The following is an 18303-nucleotide window of genomic DNA, read 5'->3' on the forward strand; positions in this document are numbered from 1 at the left end:
CTTGTATGTGCCCTGACTGGGGATCAAACCCACAACCTTGGTATATTGAAATGATGCTCTAACCAATTGAGCAACCCAGCCAGGGTCCCAAGTTATTTTTAATGTATTAAATACATCTATATACTAAATAAACATTAAAATGCTATTATTGTCTTAAGCATGAAAGACTGTTATGGTTTTATAATTCACAATAATTGAATATAAAAGGAATGATGTTTCCAATATTTCTTAAATCTCCCAACTGAATTAAGAACTAAGCAAGTGATTGGATAAAACAAATTGAATTGATTGCTATGACTCAGTGTGCCCACCCCAAATTCTCACACCCTGCTCTTTGTATACAATTGTTTCATTCTTCCAAGCTTCCTTATATAATATAATCTACTCTCTTCTCCATTCTAAAAGAACCAGAAAAGAAATATTGGGTCTCAGTCATTAACACACTATGATAAATACAACTGCAGCTAATGTAACCTTAGTTCAGGTATCTGGATCTTTTGCTTATTTACTAAAACATCATGTTTATTCAATCAAATCATAGACAGCTATTCACTGTGAAATTATGCTGAAGACTTTTATATTATTAGCAGGAGTTGCAAGCTTCAGGTCCAATGATTTAGTTCCTTCTCTAATGCAATCAGAGATGAGAAAATTCTAATTTCCTATTGACTCAATCATTGTATCTTATTAAGACAATCAAATATAAAAACATGTTTAGCTTTTTCTTTTAATTATCACAATATAAAATTATGATTAATCTCAGTTTTTAAGCCCAAACATACTATCAAGTCAGTAGAAATAATTTTGTTCCTTTATTTTGAGGAAGTGAGTTTTTGTAGGTGGGGCTATCTGAGAGATTTAACATAACTTCTACAGTTTATATGCTTTACATTTTTATCTCACTTCAAGATTAAATATATTGTCATCACTAATTGTGTGTTAACATATTCTGTATATTATTTCCATATTAACTATTTATGCATTTAATTATGAAAGTCACTCATGTCTTGAGTTTTGTGCCAAATTCTAGGAACTCAAGAATTGAACACATATTATCAATCTTCCAGGTAGTGGCAGAAATAACAAGTAGTTATTACAATGAGATGGACAATACAATGGAATATATATGCATTAAGCAGCTTATAGAAAATATTTCCAGGAGGAGAAAGGGTTTAACATGGGTTAAATGTAAAGAAATATCAGAAATATCAGAAAGCTGGTATGCCATTTGCAGATATTAAGCAGCATATGTGAAAATGGCACTAGGAGACCAATAATTTATTTCATGTCAGGGGAATACTTGGTACAGCTATAATTAAGGTGCAGAGGTTGATATATTGATGGGAGAGAGAAACTTCTAGAGGAAATCCAGGAAAGTCAAACTATATCCAAAAAAAAAATCTTGTTTACTTTAGGAAAGCATGACTAGAACTAAAAAGTTATTGTGATTTAGAAAAATTAGTTTCCCAAACTTTGAAAATGGGTTGGCTATCCCATTCCTTTTTTCCAGACAAAAAAGAAATCCCTTGCAACTTCAATAAGAAGTGATAACTGTTAAGACAGTTTTTATCTGGATGTATGGCCAAGTCACAGACCTTTAAATACTAATAAAGTTCAATAATAAGATGTCAAAAATGAAAAGAAGTTTATATTTAAACTAGAGGCCCGGTGCACAAAAATTTGTGCACTCGGGGGGGGGGGAGGGTCCCTCAGCCTGGCCTGTGCCCTCTCCCAGTCTGGGACCCCTCAGGAGATAATGACCTGCTGGCTTAGGCCTGTTCCCCGGTGGCAGAGGGCAGGCTCAATCCCTAGGTGCAGCCCCTGGTCGGGCTCAGAGCAGGGCTGATAGGGGAGTTGGGGCGCCGCCCCCTGTCATGCACAGAGCAGGGCGGATTGGGAGGTTGTGATGCCACCCTGGGCCATGCTCAGGGTAGGGCCGATTGGGGGGTTGGAGCACCGCCCCCGTCACACTTAAGGCAGGGTCAATGGGGAGGTTGTGGCACCACCCCGTCATGCACAGAGCAGGGCCCATCAGGGGGGTTGAGGCTCTGTACCCTGTCACACACAGAGAAGGACCGATCAGGTGGTTGAGGAGCTCCCCCCTGTCACTCACAGAGTAGGGCTGATAGGGGAGTTGGGGCACTGCCCCCTGTCACACACAGAGCAGGGCGGATCAGGGGGTTGGGGAGCTCCCCCCTATCAGGCACAGAGCAGGGCTGATCAGGGGGTTGGGGTGCCTTCCCCTGTCACGAACAGAGCAGGGCAGATAGGGAGGTTGTGGCCCCACCCCCTGTCACACACAGAGCCACAGGGCGATCAGGGGGTTTGGGCGCTTCCCCCTGTCACACTGATCCCAGTGCTGGGAGTCCTCTCGGCTCCGCTGATCCTGATGCTGGGAGGCATATTACTCTTTTACTATATAGGACAGAGGCCTGGTGCATGGGTGGGTGCCAGCTGGTTTGCCCTGAAGGGTGTCCTGGATCACGGTGGGGGTCCCCACTGGGGTGCCTGGCCAGCCTGGGTGAGGGGATGATGGCTGTTTGCAGCTGGTCACACATCCTTCAGGGTGGGGGTCCCCACTGGGGTGCCTGGCAAGCCTGGGTGAGGTGCTGAGGGCTCTTTTCAGGCTGGCGGGTGACTGAAGCTCCCAACCGTTCCTTTCTTTCTTTTTTTTTTTTTATTTTGGGCCAGCTTTAGCTCGGAGGCTTGGCTCCAGCTCTTAGGCCTCCGCTGCTGAAAGCAGGTTTCTGGCCTTTGTTTACCTTCTGTATTTGAAACAATGTTGCGATCCTGCTGGCTGAAGCCCGACGGACTAAAGCAGGTTTCTGGGGTTTTGTTTAGCTTCTATATTTGTAACATAATTGCTTAGAGTTGCAGCTCAGAGGCCGGCAGTGGCAGGCGGGGAATGTTGGAGTCCTCCATCACTGAAGCAAGCAAGCCTCATGTTAGTTTCAAGCTGCCTGGCTGCCGGCCGCCATCTTGGTTGGCAGTTAATTTGCATATTGCCCTGATTAGCCAATGGGAAGGGTAGCGGTCGTATGCTAATTACCATGTTTCTCTTTTATTAGATAGGATAGAAATGGTCAGCTAATTTTTGCATGCTAAAATTGTTGTGTTCATGAGACATCCACATTGAGACACATTTAGGCAATTTACAACTCAGGGAAAATGAAAAAAAAATGAATAAAAATACAGTTGTGCATTTTATCAGTTCAAAGGAAGTGTTGAAACAAAATATAATATTAGGAGTCACGAATGTGACTCAAAATTTTCACAAGGAAATGTAAGTTCTATGGTTGCTAATATTAGTCAACCTCTTTCACATCATCAGAATTTAAGCTCAATCACATTTGCCAAAACTATGTGTATCTTTGCTGGTGCTGACACAGTATATCAAGCTGAGAGGCAGTGAATTGCAGAATTTTATTAAGCTGTTCAAGGCTTTCTTTACAATATATTTATTCATGATGACTTGGTTTCTGCACTCTCAGCTGGATCTATTATAATCTATCATTGTGGATCAGTGGTGTTCCTAGGTGCATCTTGATTTTATTTAGTCTCTCTCCTTTGAGTTGCCATAAATTAAGTTTAAATTTATTTACTTAGGAAGACTTATGCACATTCCTATTCTGATTGAATGTAAGTCACCCAAGTATTTGTGGTATTTTTACTTGAAACCATATGCATAAGAAAAGAAATCTTGGCAGATGGAGATTTCAGGTCTAGTATTCATACAACAACTCTAATTTATAAGATTATTAACAATGATGAAGTGCAGCCTTTCTAATAAGCTGCCAAGACTGTCCAGAGTCTATGGGTTTATTTTGCATATTTAGTGTATTGTTTGTGGCTAAGATCCATTCCATGAACCCAGTAGAGTTTATGAGTTTTTAGTTCCTAAGAAGAGGATTTTTAAGAAACAAACACTGAAATCACATTTCTGTTATATTTAATTGCATTTAAACAAATATCTGAGATGTTCAACTTTATATTTATTCTGGGAAATGCAAATTAAAATAACAGTAAGGTATAACTATACACCTATTAGAATGGCCCAAATTCAGAACACTAGCAATACCAGATGCTGTCAAGAATTTGGAGCAGCAGAAACTTTATTTGTTGCTGTGGGAATGCAAAATAGCACTGGCACTTTGGAGGGCAGTTTTGCAGTGTCTTACCAAATGTAACATATTCTTACCATACAGCCCAGCAATCATTCACCTTGGTATTTATCTAAAGAGGTTGAAAACTTATGTCCATGCAAAATCTGCACTCTGATGTTTCCAGCAGCTTTATTTATAATTGCAAACACTTGGACACAACCGAATGTCCTTCAGTAGGTGAATGGATAAATCAACTAGATACACTCAGACCTTGAGATATTACTCAGCACTAAATAAAAATTGCACTTTTAAGCCATGAAAATACATAAATGAAATTTTAATGCATACTACTAAGTGAAAGAAAGCAATCTGAAAAGTCTATGTAGTATATGATTGCAAGTACATGATATTATGGAAAAGGCAAAACTATGAACCAATACAAATTTTAGTGATTGTCAGGGGTTTAGTGGGAGAAAAGGATAAATAGGAGGAGCACAGAGTTTTTAAAGCAATAAAAATGCCACATATGACATTATAATGATTGATACCATTATACATTTGTCTAAACCAAAAGTGAACCCTAAAGTAACTCTGGACTTTGTGTTATAATGATGTGTCAATGTAGGTTCCTACGTTTTAACGAATGTACCAGTCTGGTGAGTGACGTTGATAGTGAGGGAAGCCATACATGTGTAGGCTTAGGGGATGTACATGAAGATTTTGTACCTTCTTTTCAAGCTACTGTGAACCTAAAATTGCTCTAAAAATGTACATTAGTACTAATGTACTAATATTACATAGAAATGTAGATATCTGTAAAAATGCGCTTTGGAACAATATGCATTTCAAGGGCAGTGAAGAAAACGATGCTGACTATTAGTTATAAAGTTGTAATAATATACACCATGTTGAATTTTTTTGTAGTAAATTTTATGAAACAACATGAGAAAAAGTTTATTTTATTTTTGGAGGGTTGCCACCTCACATTCATTTAATTTAATTGAATTTTTTTAATCATCCTTTATTCCCTTTATGCCCTGTTCTACCCTCCCACTTCCCCTCCTGCAATCACCACATTGTTGTCCATGTGCATGAGATATTTCTCTTTTTTTTTTCTTTTTTGCTTAATCCCTACACACACACCCAGCATTAACCCCTTTCCCCCACCCCTCAAGTTGTCTAGCTGTTCTCTGTCTACCAGTGTGAGTCTGTCTCTATTTTGCTTGGTAGTTCAGTTTGTTCATTAAATTCTACATATGAGTGAAATCATGTGAGATTTGTCTTTCTATGATTAGTATACTGTTCTCCAGATCCATCAATGTTGTCACAAAAGGTCAATAAAATTTTCTTATAAAAATCAACACCAAAAACAAACAAACAATCCAATTAAAAAATAGGCAAAATACCTGAATAGACATTTCTCCACAGAGGACATACAGATGGCCAATAGACATATAAAAATATGCTCAAACGTCACTAATCATCAGAGAAATACAAATTAAAACCACAATGAGATGTCACCTCAGACCTGTCAGAATGGCAATCATCAATAAATCAACAAACAAGTGTTGGTGAGATTGTGGAGAAAAGGGAACCCTCGTGGTGCATTGTTGGTGGGAATGAGGACTTGTGTAGCCACTGTGAAAAGCAGTAAGGAATTACCTCACAAAATTAAAAATGGAACTGCATTGTGACCAAGCGATTCCACTTCTGGGAATTTATCCGAAGAAACCTGAGACACTAATTTGAAAGAATATATGTACTGTATGTTTATTGCAGTGTTAGTTACTATAGCCAAGATCTGGAAACAGCTCAAGTGCCCATCAGTAGACAAGTGGATAAAAAAGCTGTGGTATGCCTTAACTGGTTTGGCTCAGCGGATAGAGCATCGGCCTGCGGACTCAAGGGTCCCAGGTTCAATTCCGGTCAAGGGCATGTACCTTGGTTGCAGGAACATCCCCAGTAGGGGGCATGCAAGAGGCAGCTGATCAATGTTTCTCATCGATGTTTCTAACTCTCTATCCCTCTCCCCTCCTCTCTGTAAAAAATCAATCTAATCTAATAAAAGAGAAACATGGTAATTGGCGTACGACCGCTACCCTTCCCATTGGCTAATCAAGGAGATATGCAAATTAACTATCAGCCAAGATGGCGGCCGGCAGCCAGGCAGCTTGAAACTAACATGAGGCTTGCTTGCTTCAGTGACGGAGGATTCCAACGTTCCCCACCTGCCTTGCCGGCCTCTGAGCCTGCAGTTTGAAACATTTTAACAAATATAGAAGCTATAAAAAAACCCAGAAACCAGCTTTCAGAGAGCTGGGATCTCCGAGCTGGAGTTATACATTGTTTTGAACCAAAACAAACCAGATACCTACTTTCAGCAGTGGAGGCCTAAGAGCTGGAGCCTCAGAGCTAAAGCTGGCCCAGAATTTAAAAAAAAAGAAAAAAAGGAGCGGTTGGGAGCTTCCGTCACCCGCCAGCCTGAAAACAGCCCTCAGCCCTTCACCCAGACTGGCCAGGTACCCCAGTGGGGACCCCCACCCTGAAGGGTGTGTGACCAGCTGCAAACAGCCCTCAGCCCCTCACCCAGGCTGGCCAAGCACCCCAGTGAGGACCCCCACCCTGAAGGGTGTGTGACCAGCTGCAAACAGCCATCATCCCCTCATCCAGGCTGGCCAGGCACCCCAGTGGGGACCCCCACCCTGATCCAGAACACCCTTCAGGGCAAACCAGCCAGCCCCACCCATGCACCAGGCCTCTATCCTATATAGTAAAAGGGTAATATGCCTCCCAGCACCGGGATCAGTGTGACAGAGGGCAGCGCCCAAACCCCCTGATCGCCCTGCGGCTCTGTGTGTGAAAGGGGGCGGGGCCACAACCTCCCTATCTGCCCTGCTCTGTTCATGACAGGGGAAGTTGTCCCAACCTCCTGATCAGCCCTGCTCTGTGCCTGATACAGGGGAGCTCCCCAACCTCTGATCACCCTGCGGCTCTGTGTGTGATAGGGTGCGGCGCCCCAACCCTCCTGATGGGCCCTGCTCTGTGTGTGACAGGGGGTGGTGCTGCAACCTTCCCATGGACCCTGCCTTGAATGTGACAGGAGGTGGTGCCCCAACCCCCCAATTGGCCCTACCCTGAGCGTGACTGGGGGTGGCATCGCAACCTCCCGATTCGACCTGCTCTGTGCATGACAGGGGGCGGCGCCCCAATTCCCCAATTGGCCCTGCTCTGAGCCCGACCAGGGGCTGCACTTGGGGATTGGGCCTGTCCTCTGCCACCCGGGAGCAGGCCTAAGCCAGCAGGTCATTATCTCCCGAGGGGTCCCAGACCGCAAGAGGGCACAGGCCAGTCTGAGGGACCCCACTTCTCCCCGAGTGCACAAATTTTTGTGCACCGGTCCTCTAGTATATATATAAAAGCTGTGGTACATTTACACAATGGAATACTACATGGGATAATTTTAATAATTACATTTCACATCCTTTGTTATAGAAAGTATTTTGAAAACTTAAACCTCTGAGGTGTCTGTGTACTATGACATGACTGAAGTTCAATTGTACTTGCAGTCTAGTGGCAAATTCAAAATAAAACAAATAACATTACCTCTAAAAATTCCAAGAGGCAAAAAGGTAGGGGGAGTAAACCACATGAACTCCTTCTCAACAAGACTGATCTAGCAAAACCTAAGGAGTTATGAGGAAATTACACATAATTAGAGTTCTCAGAGTGTATCTATATATATAAGAGCCTAATATGCCAAGTGTCCCCTCTGGAGTTCAATAGCTCGCTATGACATGCACTGACCACCAGGAGCAGCGCGGAATGAAGGAAGGCCCAGTCCGGCAGCAGGCAGCTAGGGAAGGGAGGCCATGGCTGGCAGCCAGTAGCCGGCAGCCTCTAGGGACCCTACCTTGCATGAATTTCGTGCACTGGGCCTCTAGTATAATGAGTAATGATCTGTATAGCTCAAATCAAGGTCCACTGCAGAGGTTACATTCAACAAGGTTAATGCCAACCAGCCAGCCTCTCTCCTTGCCAACCCCAGTACTTGTGCAATGAGACAATGATGGGGTGATTCTGATCGCGGGAGTAGAAGGCCTCTTTGCTTAAAACACATGAGCTCCCTTTCACCGAGCCTGATCTATCTATTGTCATCATTAAGTAACCAACAGAACAAGAACTAAAATGAATATTGAGACTTTGATAATGTATTACTATGGATATGACAATGATTTTTCCTAAAAGTTTAACATATATATATCTGAACTTGTCTTTCCCAACACTACTATCTGAAATCTTACAGAATAGCTTATCTATCAACATGATATGCCACACATTTCCTCAGAACAAAATAAGTATTTAATGTTAAAGTATGAGTAGCAATAAGACCCTATATTAACTGTTCTAAGAGCTATATGAAAAGGCAAAACAATTTTTAATACATGTTTTTCATATGATTTCTTTAATTTGGTACTTCAACAAAGATGGCATCTTGTATCAAGTCTGCAAAGTTAGTTTTTTTTTTCTGGAAATTATTTTATAGAATCTACTTCCGTTACTACTTTGAAATTGTTGTTTTGATTCTGGAACAGGCAACTAGACACTAGAAGTGATTTTCTTTATTCAACTAATGCTTCCATTCCTTAATATAGATGTTTACATTTGACAATTGTGGGTATGTGTAATAATTTTCAAAATACTTGATTCTTAATTTAAAATATTTAGTATATGAAAGTGCATTAAATTGATATTCTATAAAAGTCTGTTTTTGGATTGAAAATTTCTTTTATTTATTATTTACCTAGTTTATTTAGATGAAACTTTCAAAATTTTTGATGATGTAGCAAAATATTTTTAGATTAAAGTTTTCTTTTTTCAAAGTTCGCAATGTAGCCATATTATTTCCACTGAGAAATACAGTAAATGCATTTTACTAATACCTACTTAAAATGTATTGCAATGGATATTATTATTTCAGTGTTAAAATACAGATTTTAGTAAAAAATATAAGAATTGAAAATAAACATAATACATTTGATATATTTATAGAAGTTTGAACCTTCATTTTTTAGCAAAATATTGTTTCATTAGTTTATTTGCAATAAAAGAAAACACAGAATAACAGCAGAAATTTATAACTTGAAACATTTTGATACCCAAAGCAAGTAGGCAATAAATGGTTAAGAGGCCTTTTTATTTATTTATTTTTTTTATTTTTATTTTTTATTTTTTTTAAAATATATTTTATTGATTTTTTACAGAGAGGAAGGGAGAGAGATAGAGAGTTAGAAACATCGATGAGAGAGAAACATCGATCAGCTGCCTCCTGCACATCTCCCACTGGGGATGTGCCCGCAACCCAGGCACATGCCCTTGACCGGAATCGAACCTGGGACCCTTCAGTCCGCAGGCCGACGCTCTATCCACCGAGCCAAACCGGTTTCGGCAAGAGGCCTTTTTAAATGCAGAGTGATAAATTATTAGAGTGAAATACTATTAACTTCAAATTCACACATAACAATTAAATGCCATGCAGCTCTTTCTGGTACTTTTCTATGCTAAAAAGCAATTGCTATTTCTTTACTCAGTCTGAGGTTAGTTCTGCTTTTTAATTAACATAGAGCTAAGAATCTTCCTATAAAACATTCTAATTCCCAGGAGTGTGTTCTTCCAATTCTAATGAAAAATAAGCATTGTGTCTAGGAAGCTTGTTGCTAGGTTTAATTGCATCTCATTTATTTAGTTTTCTTTCCACACACTCCTGGATTATATATGTGATCTTTCCTCCACAATAGAGTTGTTTCTATCTTATTATTACACACTTATGTTAACTGAATATTATATTTATTCTATCAATTCTGCCTTATGTCTTCCACTTTTATTCAAAATGTAGGAGAGGGAGGAGTAAAAGGGAGGCAGTCTATTGATATTTCTGTCTCTCTCTCTCCCTCTCTCTCCCTCTCCCTTCCTCTTCCTAGAAAATCAATACAAACATATTTATGTTTTTAAATATATTTGTATTGATTTCAGAGAGAAAGAGAGACAGAAACATCAATGATGAGAGAGAATCATTGATTGGCTGCCTCCTGCATGCCCCACACTGGGGATCGAGCCTGCAGCCTGGCCATGTGCCCTGACCTGGAATCAAATTGTGACCTCCTGGCTCATAGGTCGATGATGCTCAACCACTGAGCACAGTGGCTGGGCTACAAACATGTTTTTTTAAAAAAAGAAAGATGGAAGGAAGAAAGAGGAAAAAAGTGACTATTATTGATATTTTCAAAACTTCTCCCAGAAGTATTTTACTTTAACTGATGTACTGGGCCAATTTTAGAAATTATATTTTCCAGGAATTTGTCTAAATTAGTTATTTCAAATGTTTTCAAATAAATAAGTTAATAGTACATTTTAATTTTCTCTTTTATGTTAAGGGGTGATATAAAAATAATTTTAGTCCCCTTATATTTGTAAGAATTGTTTGTGTATTCAGTGTCTCTTTTTCTGCTCACAATAATTTAAAACAGCTTTAATTTCACAATATGACAAATTCTTTATTTACTAATTATTATGTTTAATTTTACCTCTTTCCTTTTTAAGTGATTTAGCTTTATTCTTTAGTGTTTTTAGTAGTCTATAAATGTGATGCTATACTTATTTGCTAACTTTTCCTAGGCAGAGGTAAGACCATGGATATCCATAAATGTGTTTTGACTTAATTCTATGTATTTTGATATGCAGAAATCTTTGATTACTTAATCCCATAGATTTTCAAATCTTTGGTATGATTTAATTGTCTTATGCACTATTAAAAGTAATTTTATTCATTTAGAATGATGCGGCATTAATATTTTTGTTTCCTTGTTTGTTTTGTTTATTGATTTCATGCTTAATTGTTTTATGATCAAAATATGTTTTGATGACAAGAATTATTATAAAGATGTTATAAAATTAAAACGATCACAACCTTAGACTATGTGAGTTGGAAGTATGGAATTCAGAACACGTACTGGTATTTAGGACGTTGGATGCATCTTCCAAGTGGATTTGAATAGTTTCTCCCTGTCTCTTCTCACCTTAAGATCAGCCTACTCACTGCTTTAGGGACTTCCCACATAATCCAATTGACACTACAGTCACTTTGTCTAGCTATCACATTTAAAAATTTTGCTTTATAATTACTAATATAATAATATAATAATTATATATTACATATACATGCATATATAATATATGCCAATCCCTATCACAAATTGAGTCTGGCCTATTTTAGACAAACATATAGAACCTTATCAATATATAACCTCAATTAATAGTACTATTTAATCTTTAAAAAATGTTTTTCTAAGTCTTACTTTTGAATGTACCTCTATTTTCAGTAATGTTTGTTTTCTTGTGTTGTATCTTATATGGGGTTATTTTCAATAATGGTTATTGTTTGTCTTTCATATATTTTTTAACTTTTTAAACTCATATCATCCTCTTTGCTGTCAAACAAGTTTATCATGTCTTTTTTGAGAAATTCTTACATTTTTACTATCAATTCTTTCAATAAGTAATGATATTTTTATCACAATTTTAACCTGATTTGGAGTAATGTTTTTAGAAATTAAGGAGGTGGACTAGTTTTCTTTATCTATAAATTTTGTATATATTCTTTATTGATTATAAATTAATTCTGCGCTGAGGTATTTTTATATTGTTTTTGGTAGTGTATTAACTTAAATTTCATTCCTAGCAAGAGATGACTTTTGGTGTATTCTTATGATGGAGTGGGAGATCCCCAGTAGTTTAAAAGGGATCTGTTTGGACCCACTTATCAAAACATAAGTTGCCCATTTATTCAGTGAGATAATGTGGTGGTTTTGCCAATTGGTGAGCATTACCGTTCTGACATAAACTCAATTACAAAGAAAGTAAACATAAGATGTGATCTGGTTCCTACTTGACTTTCTTTGGGACATACTGATGTGAAAATAGTCTAGGTAATCTGTTCACTATGAATCTCACCTGTCACCAATGTATGAGTGACTTACTATGTCCAAAGTAGTTAACATTACTTCAGAAAAAATGTCCTCTAATGCTATGGATAAGATCCTTTTGTTTCACTGCAAAGTTACCACTAACTGAAAGTCCTTGTGAATAAAGCTAAGAGGAAGATTAAAATTAGAGTTCCCATAGTTTTTGTGGTTCTCTTCAAGGAATCTAGTATCTGCTTTATTTAATACCCTACACCCAGTTTCCTCTACTGTTAACAACTTATATTTCTATGATACATTTGTGACAACTAATGAACCAATATTCATGCATCATTATTATTAGCTAGGGTCCTTACTTTATTTGTATATCATTAGTTTTTATTATTGTCCTTTTCTTTTCTGCTCAGAGACACCATCAAATATACACATTACATTTTATTGTCATGTCTCCCTAGGCTCTTCCAGCCTGTGAACTTTCTCAGTAGAAACTATCAGCTGAGTAGTAATACTAGCTACATATAACACAAGAAAATGTCACTTCAGAAGTAATATCCCCAATAGCCTTGCCATTTCTTCATCTACATTATACCAAAGAATTTCTGGCATTGCCACTTAATATAGCATATGTAACGACTGAGGCCACATCTTAGTCATTTAACCTAAAACTTAGTTAAGACTATTCACAGCAGCTAGACCTACTGCACGCTATCTAGATGTCTGCACATATTTAAGTTCTTTTATGTATAGTCATGTCCTCTCCTTTTTAGTGAAACAGAATCTAATATCACCCATTTCCAGATCCCCACTCCTAGTTCCATTTATCTAAATATTATATTTTCTAGTGGGAAAGATTTATTCTTTCTTTTTTTGTTGTTAATTTACTAAATGTAACAGGTATAATGCCCTATAGCTTTTAAAATTTACTGTCCTTTAAGTAAAAGTGGAAAATGTTCTTTAAAAATCTTGCTTTTATTATACTTCATGGTAGAGAATTCCAGGTGTTTCCAACTAATAATAGATATAGCTGATGAACAAAAACAGATCCAGAGACAGAGAAGCATCGATCAGACCGTTAAACCTCAGAAGGAAGGTAGAGGAGGTTGGGAGTAAGGGGGAGAGATCAGCCAAATGACTTGTATGCGTGCATATAAGCCTAACCAATGGACACAGACACCGGGGGAGGGGGGGCGTGAGTGGGGGAGGGAGGGGGTCATAGGGGGATAAGGACACATATGTAATACCTTAATCAATAAAGAGAGAAAAAAATCCAAAAAAAGAAAAAAAAAAAATTAGCTCACTTGCCAATTTTTGTTGCGGGCTACAGGAGTCACATAACTAAATATGAATTAATGTTTCATTGCTGTCAGATTCAACTAATCCCATTTAATAATGACATATTTCTCCAGGATGAGAACAAACAATTGGCCAAGACTGGTCATGCATCTAGACCTTAGCTGACAGTGTTTGGTGTTTTTTGGTTTTATGTTATTGTGTTACCTACTTCAAACTAGAACCTAATGGCTGAATAAAACTATAATTTTATTGTGTAGTTTTAGAACCTCTTGAGTGTTCCTACATACCTCTCTATTGGACCCACTTATCAAACTACAGTCAGATAGGTGTTCCTTGATCGCTTCACTCATGTGTCTGATGTCTTATTGGGAAAGGCTGGTAGGTTGGATCATCAAGACACTGAATGCCTGAGTTTTAATCTCCTGCCTCTTTTCTATGTGCAGACAGCCTCTTCCTGGGGTCTTTACCATGCATTCTCACCAGCTGTAATTCTTACATAATAATTGCTCAGGGTTCTCAAGAGCGCAAACATGGAAACTGTTATGGTTTCTGAAGGCATATAATGGAATTGGTGCAGTGTTGCCTCTACCTCATTTGGTAATGCGAATCACAGGGATGGAATCAAACATGCGCAGATTCACAACCGTGAGAAGAGGCAGCAAGAGGTTGAATTAATGTATAACTTATAAGGCAAAGAAAGAAGTCTCAGAGGAAACCACACTTGACAGAACCTTGATCTTTGACTTGTAACCTCCAGAACTATGAAGAAATACATCTATGTTGGTTAAGCCACCCAGTCTGTGGAATTAAGGAAGCCCAAGTGAACCAATACACTGCCATTTCTAAGATTGTTAACCTAAATTCTTGAACTTAACACTTTCTGACAAAATACATAGACTGCATATTTTTTCTGTATCCACTAGCAATAGACACAATATTTGAAAATAAAATTAGACCCTTAAAATTTGAAAATTGAGATTGCTTTTCTGAACTTAATGGACTTGAAGGCAAAGTTGATTCTGTTCCTCTTGGAAATGGGAATTAATAGTGCGCGACACACAATGACAAAAGAGCGAAATTATCACTAAAGTAGCCTAATGGAACAAGACTCTGGCAGGGTTCGTGGCCACGATGCTTGACTACCAGAGTTTGAATGACGAGTTCTGGTGGTTTGAACAATGGCTGTCTCTCTTTTTTTTTTTTTTTTTAAAATATATTTTATTGATTTTTCACAGAGAGGAAGGGAGAGAGATAGAGAGTCAGAAACATCGATGAGAGAGAAACATCGATCAGCCGCCTCCTGCACATCTCCCACTGGAGATGTGCCCGCAACCCAGATACATGCCCTTGACCGGAATCGAACCTGGGACCTTTCAGTCCGCAAGCCGACGCTCTATCCCTGAGCCAAACCGGTTTTGGCCAATGGCTGTCTCTTTAATACAGATTTGAAAAACAGAGAAATGACCATCTCAGTGTTTACAACCACATGTGAAAGAGTGGTACCAGTTAAATAACAGGCAAGTCACAAAAGGGAATATTTGAAAGCACTACCAGATCAAAAGTTACTTGGCATCATTTTTCCTTAGGAAAATGTATTTTAAAATAAAACAAAACTATTAATTCTAGTACAGTTAATGAAAATGGTACCAGACCGGCTCTGTCATCATAAATAATATAAACCTGAATAATACACTTCAAGTGCCAGTTTCTGGTTAGTGAATGGCAGGCACAGGTGACAGTCGTGAGAGAAGCAAACTAATGAGGTGACAGACATGGCTCTTGGCCTGTGACATTTTCCCCTTTAGGAACTGGGAGCTGAAGTCCGGGTAGACCAGGAGAGCCTCCCTGAGCTGAACACTTTCTATTCCTTCTTATTCTAATTGTTGCTTTTGAACATAATATCCTTTTATATAACATTCCAGAGAATTCTTTATTTGTCCTTTCATGACACTCATGATTGTTAGTTCCTATGTGATATTGATATTCCCGTCTAGTGTAGGTTGGGCTCCTTATAATCATTTATATTGATGCCGGGAGCCGGTCCATGCTTGCTGTTTCAAGGGACCTGGCATATATGGCATACTGTTCTTAATATGTTTGCTCACCTTCTTGGCACTATGTGTTTTAACCAAGGTCTCTGAGAAAGGTGGTTTCCCCAAGTAGGGATTTTCCCCTGAAGTTAGGGAGGGAATAAAACCTCTTAACTAAGTGCCAGGCGGGTAATTAATCACTTTAACTACGAACAATCATGCTTAAGCTACATAATCTTTACTCCCTGGAATGGAGATAAGAAACGCCCTAACCTTTGTAATAGAGATTGATAGGATTGAATCAACTGGTATAAATACAGATGTAACAAGACAGCAAGAGACAGAACTAAGAAGACAGGACTTAGAAGACAGAACCAAGAGAGACAGAACCTAGGCACAGAACCTACACAGAACGTTCTCTAAAGACAGAAGAACTTCGCTGGAGAGAACATGTCAAAAGATCCTGGACAGAAACTGGCTTGAGAACCTAGAGACAGAACCTAGCAAGAGAACATGGCAAAAGATCCTGGACTGAACCTGACTACAGAAATTGGCAAGAGGACCTGACTAGAACCTGGTAACTGAACCTGGCTGGAGAACCTGGACAGAACCTGGCTGGAGAACCTAGCAAGAGAGCATGGACACAGAACCTGGCTGGAGATCTTAACCAGAACTTCGCTGGAGATCCAGACCAGAACTTGACTGGAGATCCTGGCTAGAGATCCTGGCTAGGCTGCTGATCAAATGAACGCTGTCTCTGTGTCATTCCTTCTTCGCCGACTCTGTCCACACCTTTGGGGACCCCTGGACCTGCTGGGGTTGGACCCCAGCATATTGAGAAATATCAGTGCACTCACTCAGGCTCAAGAAAAGAAGTCTCTTAAACAGAAGTGGTAAAGCAGGTAAAAATTCCAACCAATCTTGGCCCTCCCCCAAAAAACCTCTTCTAAAACATATGCTCAGGTACAAAGCAGCATGGGAACAAAAGCGGGCCACAGACAGCTTTCCTCAACTTCTCCAGACAAATAATGGAGTCACTTGCCAGGCCCACCAGCTGTTCGAGGATGTGTGGGGAAATGCAAAAGCCAAGTGGGAAGCTCGGAAGACTCAGCTCTCTCTCCCCGTGAGTTTTAAGGATAACCATGGAATAGCGATGATGGCATATATTTCTGAAGCTCAAGAGCAAACTTCCTTTTTTTAAAAAAATATATTTTATTGATTTTTTACAGGAAGGAAGGGAGAGGGATAGAGAGTTAGAAACATCGATGAGCGAGAAACATCGACCAGCTGCCTCCTGCACACCTCCCACTGGGGATGTGCCCGCAACCAAGGTACATGCTGTTGACTGGAATCGAACCTGGGACCTTTCAGTCTGCAGGCTGACGCTCTATCCACTGAGCCAAACCAGTTTGGTGCAAACTTCCTTTTACCATCTGTTCAATGAAGCTATGAAGATGGCTGGCCAATCTTGAAACGATTAGATCTATGGCTTCCAGTTCAAAGCTTTTCATTTTTACCTGTCCCGAGCCCTGCAATTGCTGAGAAGACCTTGTGAGGATAACTACCAAAATGTGGTGTATAGCACAAGCCAGGGAACTTCATTTACCTTTGGAGGGCTAAACCAAGCCAGATTTGGCCATTTTACCTTGGCACATTCAGCTAAACCTCAAACAGCAAGTGATCAACACATTCTGTTAACCGTTCACAAATGCTTTGGAATTGCCATTGAAACATTTTTTGTTAGAGACAGTGAAAGAAGTATTATAATACCTCTGAATGAGATTTTTCATGTGTCACAGGATGGGCTAGCAATAATCTTATCCTTCGAAGCACAAACAAGACCTGCAGCCATTACAAGTGTTCAATTCTAGAAGGACTAAAAATGGCAAATTGTGTTGAGAACATGGAATATTTTCTATGCATCTATGTTGCCAGACCTGGTGCTAAAAAACAGAAGCTTGAAGACCCTGGAATGAAAAGCTAGGAGTCCACTGTCTTACCTGTTATGAAGAGCCATGAACCCATCCAAATGCCTGGAATGAAAATTTCAGAATATTTTCCATTACCTGAATATAAAAGTCAAGAAGATATAGACAATCCTACTCCAGCTCCAGCTCCAGCTCCAGGTCCAGTTCCAGGTTCCCAAACCCATCCCTCTGCGTCCTCTGGCAAAATGCTCCTTCCACTGTTTGGGACATTTATCATTTTAATCAGTGCTTCTCCTATATATCTCTTTGTTAGTCTGTAGTCAGATAGATTCTTTATTACTTGAAGAACACTCCAGGCATCCCACAGCAAGTGATCAAAAGGAATGTTGTATTTTTCACTTGTTAGCTAAAGCCAGTTGATAAAATGAGAACTGCATATATTATTCACTTTTCAAATTCAGGAAGTTTGTTTTTTTATGTTGTAGAATCATTTTTACTTATTTGTATATTAATCTTATTGCAAAAACCTTAATTGTGGTTGAATTCAATAAAATACTTTAAGATTATTAGATATAAAACAAACAAAACAAAACACTTGCACAAATTTACTAATCATCCCAAAAGTAAATGTTGTTTCTCAGTTGTTATGAAAGACACTAGAGGCCAGGTGCATGAAAATTCATGCAAGAGTAGGCCTTCCTTCGCCCAGCTGCTGGCACTGGCTTCCCTCCAGCCCCCAGGGACCCAGGCTGCTTCCCTCTGGACACCGCAGCCTGGCACCCAGGACCTGGGCTTCGTTCTGGCCCTGGCTTTGTCTGGAAGGACATCTGGAATGACACCCGGAAGGATGTTTGGTCTAATTAGCATATTGCCCTTTTATTATTATAGATATGCAAACACTTTGAAAATATAAACGTAGTGTTTACACTTCTTAAGTTTTTAATTTGAAAAATATATATATGTTGCCAAATTT

General features: G+C 39.1%; 1 pseudogene; it reads left to right on the forward strand.

Annotated features, from left to right (window-relative positions):
* Positions 1–17650, forward strand: part of LOC132233866 (ecto-ADP-ribosyltransferase 3-like) — a 107963-nt pseudogene extending 90313 nt beyond the window's left edge.
* Positions 17651–18303: the final 653 nt, after the last annotated feature.

Source organism: Myotis daubentonii, chromosome 4, assembly GCF_963259705.1.
Source record: "Myotis daubentonii chromosome 4, mMyoDau2.1, whole genome shotgun sequence".
Lineage (NCBI taxonomy): Eukaryota > Metazoa > Chordata > Mammalia > Chiroptera > Vespertilionidae > Myotis > Myotis daubentonii.